The sequence below is a fragment of the Aquila chrysaetos genome, chromosome 25 (genome assembly GCF_900496995.4).
Source record: "Aquila chrysaetos chrysaetos chromosome 25, bAquChr1.4, whole genome shotgun sequence".
NCBI lineage: Eukaryota > Metazoa > Chordata > Aves > Accipitriformes > Accipitridae > Aquila > Aquila chrysaetos.
Window position 1 is genome coordinate 12,448,306 of NC_044028.1, and position 13,725 is coordinate 12,462,030.

The following is a 13,725-nucleotide window of genomic DNA, read 5'->3' on the forward strand; positions in this document are numbered from 1 at the left end:
AGTGACAGATCCTAACTTTTCCTGTAGAATTTGGCCAGTTTTCCATGGAGTTTAGGTAACACAGCATACTAGTCTCTATATATGTATGTGTGTGTGTGTAGAAACAAAGTCCTTTTTATCATTTTATATAGGAAGTCAACAAAATAAACAAAATAAAACAAACAAAATAAAAAGTATGTCCCTTTTGATACTTCAAAAGTATCAGCATTGTTATCACTGCTTGTTATCAGCAGTGCAGTGATGTAGGCTTTGACATACACTAAACTTTTCTTGCAGGGAATCCAGTTTGTGTTTTGTGTTTGGGTGAAAGTAGTTCATTTCTTCAAGAGGAATGAATGGTGTATTGTGCATCTGGTGTGGGGATGTCTAACCCTCACTTGTGAGTCTTCTGTCATTATAACTGCTTCTTTTGTAAGGGAAACAATGTTCCTTTTCCTCTGCCTTCTGAATTCCCTGGCCAGTGCTGCAGTTCATGCAGTCCTTCTGCCACTGCTGTGTTGTCTCTGCTGCCCTTCCACTCCCCAGCATTTTCTATGGGAAAGGAATCTTGTTCCTCATTCAGAAATCTGGGAACACAACTCATTAGGATCTTGGCAGCATGAACGAATCTTGTCATTTAACTTCAGATTTCATTACAGCCCAACAGAAGATATAATTTGTCAAACACAGAACAAAATTAGTACACTATCTATTTAGTCACCTTTTTTTCAATTTTAGTATGCTTTTTGGATATAAAGTAGAAGAGTTTAAAGCTCTCACTGAAGTATTTTTGAAAGTGATCCCAGTTCTTCTAGATCTCCAACTTCACTGCACTGCCCTCTTTCTCTGTGCCATCTTTCTCCCAGAGAATCTAAAGGCGCTTAAGGAAATTAAGTGCAATGGATGTGATGTGAGAGTTGATGAATGGCAACTCCCTTAACAGGGGAAACAACTTAAATTTGTATGTTTCCCTTCAATTATCAAAGTGTCTCCAGGTGCTTTGGAGACCACATAACGTATTCCACCCTTCCTGCCAAAGCTCGGATGAAATTTTTCGAGACTTAAGGAATGTGCACAATCCTGTCTATTACTGGAGAAAGACACAATTTGCTCACTTCCCAATTTATGATCCTGTCTAGTACGTTACTGTTGAATTCCTTTGATCTTCAGTTATTCCATGTTATGGTTTTAGGCCCGTTTCACACCTCTGATGTCAGACCCACTCTGTTATGCCCACCCCTTTAGTCAGACTGCTACTGTGCTGCTTCTTTCTTGCCATCTTTTGTAAAGCACAAATCCTCTGTATATATAGTGCAGTTGGGGAAAAAGTTTGTTGGCTCCTATGTAGTACTTTTTTTGATGAATGCTGTCTAAGAAGACTGCAGTTGGGTAAATTATTTTACCCTTTTCTAGTGGCAGAAGATGCTTATTATACAAGCACACATTTCCTCTCTTAGTCAGTGCTGAACTCCAGAATGCTCTGGCCCTCATTCTCTAACAATTCCTGGCTGTGGTGAGGGACAGGCAGCTGCTGTCCTGCATGAGCCCTACAAGGACAACTACACAAGGAAGGGAAACAGAGGCAGGTCTTTTTCAGTATTACTTTGATCTTGAAAGCCTTAGGTAGCCTCTAAACATGGTTTTCTACTTCCAGAGAGAGACCCACCTTAGTAAACAATTCAGTATGAGCCCTACATAAGCATCAAAAGTAGATTTGGGCTCCACTTCCATAAGGCAAACATGCAAACAGGAAAAATTTAAAAGACTAAGGCATTCTGACTTTCTTACGACAGGCAATACACTATGTACCTAAAGCTTTTTTATCTTTTATTAAAGTCTAGATATGCCTTTTAATACTCTTGAGGGAAGACCGTGAATGATACAGTTGCTATCAACAAAAAAGAGGAGTCTGGGAAGTGTATGAAAGAATCTAAAGCCAAGTTCTTTGATGCTGATGTAAATCTGCAGTAATACCATTAGCACTAGCAGAGCATGATTTACGCTGATGTGATCAGGCAGAATTTGTCCTTTCATTCCCAGAATGAAGGAACGAGGAGAGAAAAGAATCCTGACACAATATGCTGTGACCATTGCAAAAGCAGTGATATAAGGAAGGATGTACTTACTGCTCCTTTTAGCCTCTGTTGGATCCAGTACATTGAGTTTGAAAATAATGAAAAGAAAAAAAATCAGAACCAAACAAGAGCCAAGAAACATGGTGAAAGCTAAAAAGATTAAGTGATATTACTGAGAAAGAGGCAAGCAACTGTGGAGAAAATTGCAGAAAGAGGGTAATCTACAGGAGTGAAAAGGAGAGGTGGCTGGCTGTACAACACTGCTACTTAAGTGACTGGAGCCTGGAGGCTTTTGTAGTTTTCACACAGAAGCCTTTGGGGGCTTTGCTTCTTCAGAAGAAAGAATCTGTGTGGGTTGGAGGTCTAATGCTTTGCATTCCTATGTGGCAGAAGCAGGATCTAGACGAAGTTTCATCCCCACTCTTAAAGCTGTAGATACCTCTTTGTGCTCTGTATGTAGATTTAAATTTCATATTAACTGCACCCATTTCTGTGATACTTTTTGTCACATTCTCCTATTTTAAGAGGGATTCTTCTGTCAGTTATGTTGTACATAGGTCTCTGTACTTGGGTCATCCATACATATAGGTGCAAATTCCACTGTCACAGTAAATGGAAATACTGAATGTCTGTAATTCAAGTGACACAGCCTCACTAGATGTGTATGAGCCAATGTTGTCAGAAAGACTGGAAGATCTTTTAATAAAGAAGCAACAGCAACAATTTTGGTTATTACCAGGAACAAGCTGTTTACACTTGTTCAGCTTGTAATTTTTGAGCATGTGGAGTACAAGAAGGTATATGGACATCTATAGCTTAGAATAAATAGTTTTCAAATAGCCAAAATCACACTGAAATTCATTTTTGAAAAGAGTCTGAAGCAGCTTTTAATGTTTAACCATGAGTATCTGTAATAGCTGAGCTGCAATAAGAAAATCTGTAGTAATGAAATTAGTATCCTTGATTTCCACTGATTTAACTAGATTGGATATAACTCATTTTATTTTTATTTAAACTTCAGTTCACACTCTGTTTGAGCAACGCCTCAGAATTAAGTGTACACCAGAATGCAGCCTAATTTAGCCCAGCACATTCAACATCACTTGTTTTCAAATTGCATCTATTTTTCTAACAGGATGAGGAGGTGCTAGATAAGTGCCAAGTCACAACAGAAGACCTGTGGTTAAGTCATCTCTACAGTCTGGCAGCAATGAAAGCAACAGTATCATTCTAGTGGGTGAATCAATGCAAAAGTCACCTGTCTTCTTTTGTTTCTTTGCACACACACTCAGATTTTTCCCAGAAGTTTCTCAGAAGTGAAGCAGATTGTGGTCTGAGCTTAAGGCATGGGTGTACTCTCTTTAGGGCACTTTGCACCTGTATTTTGTTGAAGTACTTTAAGTACTTTCCAAACATGCCAGTTTCAGTGATGCAGTGAGTTCTAACTACAAATGATAGAACTGCTGTAGAAAAGAATAGCTTCCATCCTTTATTTAACAAAACATTTAAGTACAGAGAGATTGTGTTAAAAGAAATCAGAAATTACAAAGCCGAGCACTTGCTAAAGAATGCTTGGGTTAAGTTTGTCTTTGGGCATCTATTTTGTGCAATGCGGGTAACTGTATTAATACTTCAGATGCCTTAGATGCCTGAAATTGGGTGGGATGAATAGACATCTAAAACAGTTTAAGCTGATTACCTGATTTGCTATGGCTTCTGCAGCTAATAGTGCTTAAAAATAACTATAGCAAAAATAAAGTCTGCAACCAACTAAACACACAAATATACCAATGTTTAAGGCTTATGCCAAACAAAGAGTCACTACTATTTTCAATGCATGCTGGATCATTGCCTGAGGTACAAGTGCCGGTGCTGTGTGAGCACTGCAGCAAGTTCTGTGCTGTCCGTGCTAATTTCCAAGGAAGGAGAATGGAATAGTTAGTTCTCACTGAACAGGTACTTGAACTGACTGAGAAGGGGAAGCAGAGACGTGCCGTTACCATTAGATTTTTGTTAGTAGATAAATAAGTACTAGTACTTTATACAAGTGCCTGTGCTTATACCAGAACTTTATACAGTGCTGTTTGTTATAACTTAAGAATGGGGAATGACACCAGAAAGGCTTCAGCCTGGTTTATGAAAAGCTTCAGTAATTTCTCTAATCTAAAAAATGCACTCAGCCCATAATGCGACTTTATGCAATGTGATTTTACCATATGCCAGACTGCCTAGCTATTTTGGGCGGAACAAAAAATGGTTTCAGGCCATAACTAAAAAGTGTACTTATACAAATAACCTGATTTTTTTCTTGCAAGTCCTGTGAGGCTTAAACTGATTTCTCTCATCTGTGGTCGAGGCTGTAGTGCTATCTTCTGTCATTGTTAGGGGCATCACTGAAAAAGCCATGCTATTAATTTCCTACAGTCACCAGGCATTTAGAGTGGATAATAGGGAAAGGTTATTTTAGCTATTTAGTCTTGGGTACTGGGTTCGGAAGTGTAGCTCTTCCTTTTGTCTTCAAATATTTTGTTGGACTGTTTCATGGAGTATTATTATTCACTAACTCTTCTATTCAGAAACTGCATATGAAAGCTTTCATTTTATGATTAAAAATCTGGAAAGGGTAAAGTATTTACCTGTATACAGTCAGTCTAGTGGTATGGAACATAATGGAGAGGTATATGAGATTTATCTGTAGTGTTTTGGTTTTGTATTTGAAAGCATCAGCTGAATGCTATGGATATGAGAAGAGACAATTCTTCAGGGCTTTGACGCTCTTTTGAATAATTTTGTCAAGTTTTCCTAATACCAACCAAACCTATGTACCAGATGTTGCTTTTCTAGTCTAATTTTTACCCAGCGTACATTTTTACCACTACTGATGACAACAGATTCCTCATGCTGTGTTACTGTCAGTGAGGCAGGCGAAAAGGACAGGATATAATAGCTCTGCTGTGGGGCTGACTCAGCTGTGCACCTTTAGATCCTGGAGAGCGCTGCCCTGGGACTTGCTAGCACAGCTCATTCAATCCAATGTATTCTCCTGTGGGAGGAAAGCAATAGAGGGCCTGAAATTTGATGTACCTACTATAAGGTATTCGGAGGAAGGATCTTTGCAATTGTTTTGTTAAATTTAAAAGAGACCATGGTTCTCTGGAAGTTCTAAGTCTAAACAGGCTTTTAATACATAAAGCCTAGTTTTCACTTTATTGAAGGTTTTTGAATGTTATTTAAAACATTGCTAAGCAATTATGTCCTAGATACAAACTAGCCTGTTCTCTGCTTACATGAACTACAAAGCTCAGTATGTGTCTTGGTGCAACTGGCTGCAAGGCATTATCTAGGTATGTTTGATGGGGAATTACATGCCGTAGAAAGAAAATTAATAGACATCTGCTTTCAACTCTCAAATTTTCTCCCTCATTCCTCCTGTGATTAAAAAGAAAATATTTTAATATATGCAATCCTAACACCTAAAATTATACAGTCCATTTTTTTTGTCACGTCCAGAACTTCACTAACTCCAGCAATTCATGGGAGAGTAGTAGGAACTTTTGTATCATCTCTTCTTTTCCAGATGAGCTGAACCAGAGTAAATAGGCTGTATACAGCTCTGAAAAAAACAGCTAGTTTCAGAGGGATCCTTCCAGCTGCAAACCATTAAGTCATCTACTCTAAAGAGCTGCCCAGCCCAACAGCTCTGTGAGATTTCAGGCTGTTTGTCCCGGGTGGTGGCTGAACAGACTCCAGTATTCTGCTGCAGCTTGCAATACAGGGTGAGTTATGTGTGCACAGAAACTAGAGATAAGAACCAGGGGATATGTATTATACTGACAAAGGAATAGTGACTGGGGGGACTTCTTGGTAATACTGAAAAGGTGACAGAGTGCTATGAAAGAAGTATTTATATCCTATCCTTTAAGAATCTAAGATGTTTTTATGCTGCCATTCTTTGTGGAAGTATGACCAAATTCTCACAGAATGCTGTGTTCTCTTTTCATGACTCAGAATATGTCTCCGGCAGTCATTTGTCAGAGGACTTACCACTGGAGTGTAAAGCTTGCCTATGTTAAGATCTGTGATGAAATGCTACTTCGATTACTTTTGATACATGGGCTTCATCCACTTTGTTCACTGTGGCATGGCTTTAGTAAGCATCCATCTGTGCATGATAAGCAAATTCTTTCCTAAATTGCAAAATAATTTGTGTTCTGTAGAGGCAAAGTTAAGTATTTTTTACTCTGAAGTTTCTTACCCCTTTCTTGTATTTCCTTGGATAAAACTTGCCTTTTTGATGAACATACTTTATCATGCTCATTTTAATTGGTGAATTCTCTTTCATCTACTATTGTTGCTTGGTACATCCATAATTTTAAGGTTCAAAATACTGGCAGAACTGTTTTGTTTTGGTTTGGTGGGTTTTTTTAATTAAAAAAAAAAAGCTTGGTTTATGAAAACATATGTTTGTAATATCACTTTAAAATAAAGCTTCCCCAAATTGCTGTATCTATGGATGCAGTGTCCAGACTACCCTGTGGATTTCTAAAGGGAAAGAAAGAGGAAGGCTTTTGTACACAGTTTAGGGTGAATCTAAGTAAAAGCTTAATAAACTGAAATTGAATGTCTTTGGTACAGGACTGCATGCTACCATGCTTAAACCCACTTGTGACTGTTACATCCACCTTGAAACTATTTACTTTATTTCTACTTGAGATTAATCACTGAATTAATCAACGTTCAGTTACACATTACTCAAGAGGAAAGCAAGAGTACAAATTAACACTGAGCTTAGATGTGGTCAAACAACATTCTGAATTATTTAGAAGCGGCTGATGAGTTTCAGCCACTTTCATCGCCTAGGAGGATCACATTCTGTATTACTCATGATCTAGAATGCTTTCATGTGTTTACTTTTTTTTTTTTTTGTTATAGATATTCTTTCATGGTCTTAAAACAGGTATTGAACTTGGATGTGTTTGAGAGAGATGACTGAGGAGCTGTCAGTGTAATTACTGTGTAGGAGCTGCACAGTAATTTCCTGCAAATAGGTTCTTTAACTCACAGCCTGCAAAAATCCTGTTGTCAGCAGGGATCCTTGAAAGTAGGAATTAGTCTCTGAACACATGTTTAATGGTTTGAAGAAACAACAGTACCTTGTGGAGTTTCATGCAGGCCCTGCATAATGGGAATATATGAGTAGTGCTGTGAGGTGAAGCAAGACAAGGCTGTAGGGCCAGAATCTGTCCCACCCCTGGTTCCCACAGCCCTCCTGCTGCAGACCCCACAGCCAGCAGGAGTTGTGTGCTGCGGAGGTCAGAGGAGAGCTGCTGTAGTTCCAGAGGTGGGATGGCATGGGAGCATGAGGTGGAGGAGGAAAGATGACTGAAGGATCAGGAGTTGATGAAAAGCCTTGTCAGGAGTAGGAAAAATATCTTCTGTATGGTAGAAGCAAAGGATGAAGTGGAATTAAGTTCACTTTTAATTGCCATACTCTAATCAGTAGTAGCTGTCAGACACTTGTGTCTAGTTAATAAAGGAGCAAAAGGGAAAGAGGGTGATGGTAGTTCTGCCATCCTGATGGAGGTGGAAGGAAGAAAAAGATAACTGGGGTCACATATAGGGAATAGCTTGTATCATGTGGAAAGAATCTACTTGTAAAAATTTAAAAATAAAAAAAATTTTAAAAGGGAAGCACAGGTGATATGGAAGAGAATACTGTTTTGTAGCAAGCTAGTAGATGTGGGTAGCTACAAAGCTCTTGCAACTGGGGAAAAAAATAGATGCCATACAACTTGGAAAGGATGTAGAAATCCATTTTAAAAGTAATATGTGCAGGGATGAAATAGTTGTAGGAATCCAGTGAAATATTCTCTGTCCTAATAAATCTTTGCTGTCTGTAGTTAGCATCTTGCATGTCTTTTTGGGGGGAAGTTACATTTTAAATTAAAAGATAACTGCAAGTTGATGTTATAAAATGGAGTTTTGCCTTTTCTTGGCACTTTTTTTGAGCCTTATAAACCTGGATCTCTGGTAAAGGAATCTAATTTTCCACCTAAGCAGAAACATCAGTTCTAAGAAAACTCTTTGCTAGAAAGTGGATCTGAGTTTAAAACAGGGCAATGAGCTGTCAAGGAGCTATGTGTACTGCATGCGGCACTGCCATTATTTGGCAATTCATACAAAATAAAATAGGCAAGAGAATCTACAGCTGTGTATGTGCTGTTGGTCCTTAATTATTAGTAATGACTTCTCTTCAACAAAGACAAGAAATCTGTTTAAATTATATCACCTAATAAAATCATTGAATTTAACAGATTGAAGATGTTGGGGGTTCTTTTTTTTTTTTTTTTTCTTTTGAGGAAAGAAGGTAAAAAAGCTCAGGCTGCAGGTGCATCTGTCTTGTTTGCAATTGTGCACAGAGTTAAAAATATTTATTGCTGCATGGACAAGGATCAGGCACACTGGCTCCTCTGTGCTGCGTGACCTTGCAGCCAGAGTAGCAAAACTTTACAGATCCTGTATAGCTGGTAGTTAGGGTCACGATATGCTTGCTTACCGGCATGCAGGTTGCAATCTAATGAGAGGACAGGGGAGCAAGCAATCCAGCCTCTGGCATTGAGCGAGTTCACTTCTTGTTCTGAAACAAGCAGCCAGGCAACTTTGCAACTGTTGTGCTTTCTGGCAGTGATGCGGTCACTTGGCTCTTTTGCAGATGCAGCTCCTTCTGTTACTTATTCCATGGTCTGGCACCACAGTGACCAAACCTTTAATGACAGCATATTGCAGCAGAAACATGCTCTGACACATGCCATAGAAGATAACAAATGGTGCATAGTCTGTATAACAACATAGAAGAAATGACCGGAAAGACAGCAAACATCTAGAAAGCTATTTCTGGGCCTCTCCTTAATAGATGGAGGCAGTCCTGTTTCATAAGAACTCAGAGGGAGTATGGAGGGACAGGAGAGTAGCAGGGTGCTATTTTACTTAATGTAAACCTCAACCAGAATGTCTTAGCATCCTTTGTACAGTCTCTCTTTCTCTGGGATAGAAGCAAGTGACTTATTACCACTCCATTTCCCTTGTATAAAAGGTAGACGTGTATTGTGAGAAAGGAGACGACAGATATCTTGCTTACTTGAGTAATCGGGATTTTCACAGGAGAAAAGCGTACCTTTACCATTTCTATTGCTGTCTAAGGCTTGTCAAAGGCTACTACAGCACAGGTGTTTAAGTACCTCTTGTCTGCTTCTTCAACTGGGTGCAAGTTGCCTCTGGGCAATTCCTCTAAGCTCGCAGGAAGCTCCTGCTGTGGATTGCGCTGCCACATTCTTGTTGTAAAGTCTGAAGCTTTGTGGAGTCCTCCCAAGAGGTATTAATGCAGGGCATGAGCCTGAGTGAGGCACCAGGGACATCTTGCCATGGGGAGACTTGTGCACTTCCCAACTTTAGCAGCATGATAAGGGTCAGGAGGTATGCTAGGGCTCACAGAAATACACCTCTGAAGGATGAGAAAAGCAGAGAGATTTCCCCTTGCGCCCCAAGTAGTATGCTTTCTCAAGAATCTTTCACCACTTCTTTTAGTCCTGATCTCATACTTCTGTTGTGAGTTTTAGTAAACTTCTGGGGGTCTAGCTGCTAGCAGCACTCTGGCCTTTCACTTAAAAGGAGAACATCTAATGCTGTGTTGCAAATAAATGCCTGAAGTAGACCTAAAAGCTAGTGCTTGAATCCTTTTGGTAGGATTCTGATATGGAGTGTCCTGATGAAGTGCTGGAGCTGCATTTTTTTGCACTATCGTATTTCTTGGATGCTAATTTTATCTAATTCAAGTGAAAAAAGATGGTGTGATAATTTCCAATTGTCACCTGTGAAGCCTACCTGCATTATCATGGAAACCCAAATAGGGCAGCTTTAACTGATAGATCCTGCAGTTTTCAATGAATCATTTTTATTTCCAAGTTTTGCTTTCACTTATCTGTTGAAAGAGCAGAATTGCAACTAAAGTGTTGTCAGTTACAGCCATGGCAAGGTTGTTATCACGCATCCAGTTTTTGCTGTATAATTGAGAATTCAATGCAGCTCTTGCTGAAGAAAGAGAGAGTTTTTTGAGTTGCACTGAGATTTCATAAGTGCTTCAGATAACCACAGCTAAAAGCATCTACTGTGTTTGTACTGAAGCAAAGACAAGCAGGTTTTTTTTTCTTTCTTTTCAGGTCACTAGTTCCCAGAATAATAATGTATGGTTGAACACACAGCCTCGTTTCCAGAAGGATGATATTGCAGCTTAAATGTTAGCACTAGGGCACTATAAATTCTAGCCTAAATGTAGGGCTGTTGCTACCAAATTAGAATAGTCCAGCAGCAGCCTGTTAACACAGCAGTGTGTTTATTAATAAATAAATTCAGCTGCTCCTACTCTAACACACAACTGGTCAGTGCTTCTTAAAAAAAGGACAAGTCTTTGATCCTATGTAATATTTCATATCTGCATCCATTTTCTATGTATAGCATGGGGGGGGAGTAAATGATACCAGGTGAATAGATTCTTCCTGATCCATGCCAGCTGTCTCCTGGTCTACAACATCACTCCCTTCTGACAGACTAATCCTGTAAAACTCTGAATATGGTGGAACTCAGCTTGGTGGGCATCTCAAAATCTGCCACAATCTCATTAGTCTGAATTTGGGAAATCAGTAAAAGTCTTTGGAGTAAATTCATGTCTGTTATTACATCAGTGAAAATGTATACTTTTTTCCCCATGATTTTTAAACTGTGACTTGCAGCATTGAAAGCTGCTTTCTTCCTTTGCAGAAAGTTTCAATATGCTCTTAGGACTACTAAAATTGAATTCTGGTATGGAGAGGAAAGTAATAATTTCATAATATCTACCTTGAATTTTCTTTTTGTCCTCTATTCTTGACCCATAATGTAATAGCTGACCATCAGAGGGGTGTTGCACTACCAGCTGCAGTTGCACGTTGGTTCCTGGTACACTGTAATCAGCCTGTGTCTTTCAGCATTTCTAGAGAGTTAAGTCTGAAACCTCTGTAACTTTACCGCTTTCAGAGATGTCTGTAATTGAGCTGTATGTGTACAAAGTGTTTGGAGATTCTTGATGATAATCCCCAAAGAATATATCTTGTGCAATTGCTGAAATCATAATTCCAAATATACTGAGTTCTTGCATTCAGGATATCAAATTGGAAAAAAAACCAAAAGCCTGAATCTTTCCATGCTGTAGCAACAACAGGACCTGGCAGAAGCTGCTATGGGTAGGAACAAATTTCTGAGCCCAATCTCAGGGCTGTACAGAGCCCTTTCTTCAGGGAAGGCATAAGGCATAGTGGTAAGAAAACACAATTCCCACCAATTTAGTTTAAAGGAGACTTCACTTTTTTTTTCTTTTCAGTTTTCTCCGCCATAACTAATTAATTCACATTAAATGGGACCCATTCCATTACTCCCAAGAGCAACTAACAATTGAATCTGTAATACTCTGATGTAAACCCACAATTTATTATATAGTACCACAAAAGGCGTTCTGTGGGAATAGGCTTGAGAGAACTGGATTAAATACATTATTTTGCTCTATGCCTTGCATGCAGAATCTGTAAGTTGATTCATTACTATAATATAAAGATATGCTGTACTTTCTTAGAATGGTCGTGGTAGGACACTGAGACTAGAAATGAAATGTGTCTGCAGGAGTTTCACCAATTTGTCCATTTTAACTCCATTTTCTTAAGAATTTTCATATTCATAACTAATCTGAAAGATATCGACAGGCTGACATTTAATTAAAAAATGTGTAGCATTGCCATTGTCCCTTTACATGGGAGAATTAGATGTTGATTTCACACTGATTTAACATTGCTCCTCCAGTCTGTTCTTGTAACTGACGTTTCTGCCTTTCCTCTGGGTATCCAAACCCAGTGTCTGAACTAATCAAGAATGGCTGAACATTGAACTGTTTGGGTGTTCTGGAACGAAGTACTCAGAAATAAATGAATAGAGAGTGTGTTAATAGTATCATATACAGTTATAGGTCTGTGCATACTGATTTATGGAAGAGAAAATAAAATGTCTGGTTTGCTAGAGTGACTTTTCATCTCATTTTTCAAGCTCTCAGGATAGGTAGCATGCTGATATTGTTGCCAACAGTCACCAGTAACCTCATGGCGCAGTATAATTTCAAATAAGATGGAATAACAGAGAGAATTTTGCATGCCTGAGTAAAAGATTTTTCTGATGGGGCTTTTCCATTGCACACTGTATAAATCTCCATTTGAAATGGAGAGGAGGCATTACACAGACACATAGCTCCCACTTTAGATCTGGAATAATTCATGCAGATTATATTTTATATATATGCATGTGTGCGATGTAAGGTTGTTAGGAGGCTTGGGGGCAGGGTAGGTTGGGTTTGGGTTTTTTTTATTATTTTAAAGGAACAATTGGTGTAACTTCAACCTCTGCACCTGGGTGATTTTTAAATTGATCTTTTCCCCCCTCATTTGTCACGAGACACAGTAATAAATAATGGACTGTCCATTACATTTGCTCACAACACAGTACCGTAATAATCATCTGCAACAGAAGAAATTCCATGTTCTTATTGATTCATCTTGTCTTGCAACTGTGGACATGGCTTTCCCATGTAATTTGCTGGAGGTCAGCTTTGTGGGCTCTCTGTGTAAGGGCAATTAATCTCGTTTTGCCAGTAGTAGTACTGTGCAGTGGAATTACTTGCTCTGTTATAGAGCAATTCAGTAAAGGAAGTAGGAAGCTAAACTTGGAGATTCTGACTACCATTGTTTTATTCTACCTACCAGCTGTCCCCTCACATAGCATTCTTTTTTTCAGGTACTTGTGGTTGGGGGTTTTCAGTTGTTCCTGTTTTCCCCAAGCCTGTAAGCAGACCTGATGTATGCTTAAGAGAACTTACTAGCTAGAATAAAGCATAGGGGTGCAACGTAGGAGTTGGAGGAGCGGGTGGTAGTTGTAAGCAATAACTATTGCTTCACTCTCACAAAGAGCCCTAACCTTGTGCAAAATGAAATTTAGCCCTAAGTTTCCACAGTCTCTTTAGTTTAAATGTCAAAAAAAGTGCCTTTAGTGCATATCTGTTTCTCTTATAGCACTGTTGGGCACTTTCACAAGTTCTGTAGAGCTGTTAACCTTAAAATTTCTTCTAAGTGTCATTTCCGCTTCACACTTGCTATTGGCTAGTTCACAGCTCAGAGCACTGACTCTATGTTTTTCCGTTGTAACTTCTGAGTGTCACCGTGCTGAGTTGAGAGATGCCCTTGTCGGTGTTACTGGAAACCTTCTCCTTTCACTCTGAACAGTCTTATCGCCCAGTGGAGTTCTTCTCAAAACTTCAGCAACAGCCAGTGGAGGAAGCAGTATTGACACATAATAACCCTTGCCCTCCCATCTGTATGTCCATCAACACGTTGGTGATTCTTTGCTCTTTTTCTATGAAATGATGAAGAGTGAACAGAAATGTTATGTCAGCATTAGAAAGGGACCTTGTCTTGTGGGAGTGATGTTGTACTTATCACACCTGTTGTAACTGCATTTATAATTCTGTGGGTTTTAGCCACTTCACATATACATAGCTGAAAATATCTCATGAGTGACACGTCAAATCCCTGGTTGGCCTCTG

At 39.1% G+C, this 13,725-nt stretch overlaps 1 long non-coding RNA gene across 1 annotated transcript; it reads right to left on the reverse strand.

The window, feature by feature from the left end:
• Positions 1 to 6,487: 6,487 nt before the first annotated feature.
• LOC121232613 lies at positions 6,488 to 10,062 on the reverse strand. The gene is made up of 2 exons (XR_005931436.1): positions 8,611 to 10,062; positions 6,488 to 7,628 (listed from the first exon to the last, which is right to left on the reverse strand). It is a non-coding gene; the product is annotated as an uncharacterized LOC121232613 (long non-coding RNA).
• Between the last annotated feature and the right edge of the window lie 3,663 nt (positions 10,063 to 13,725).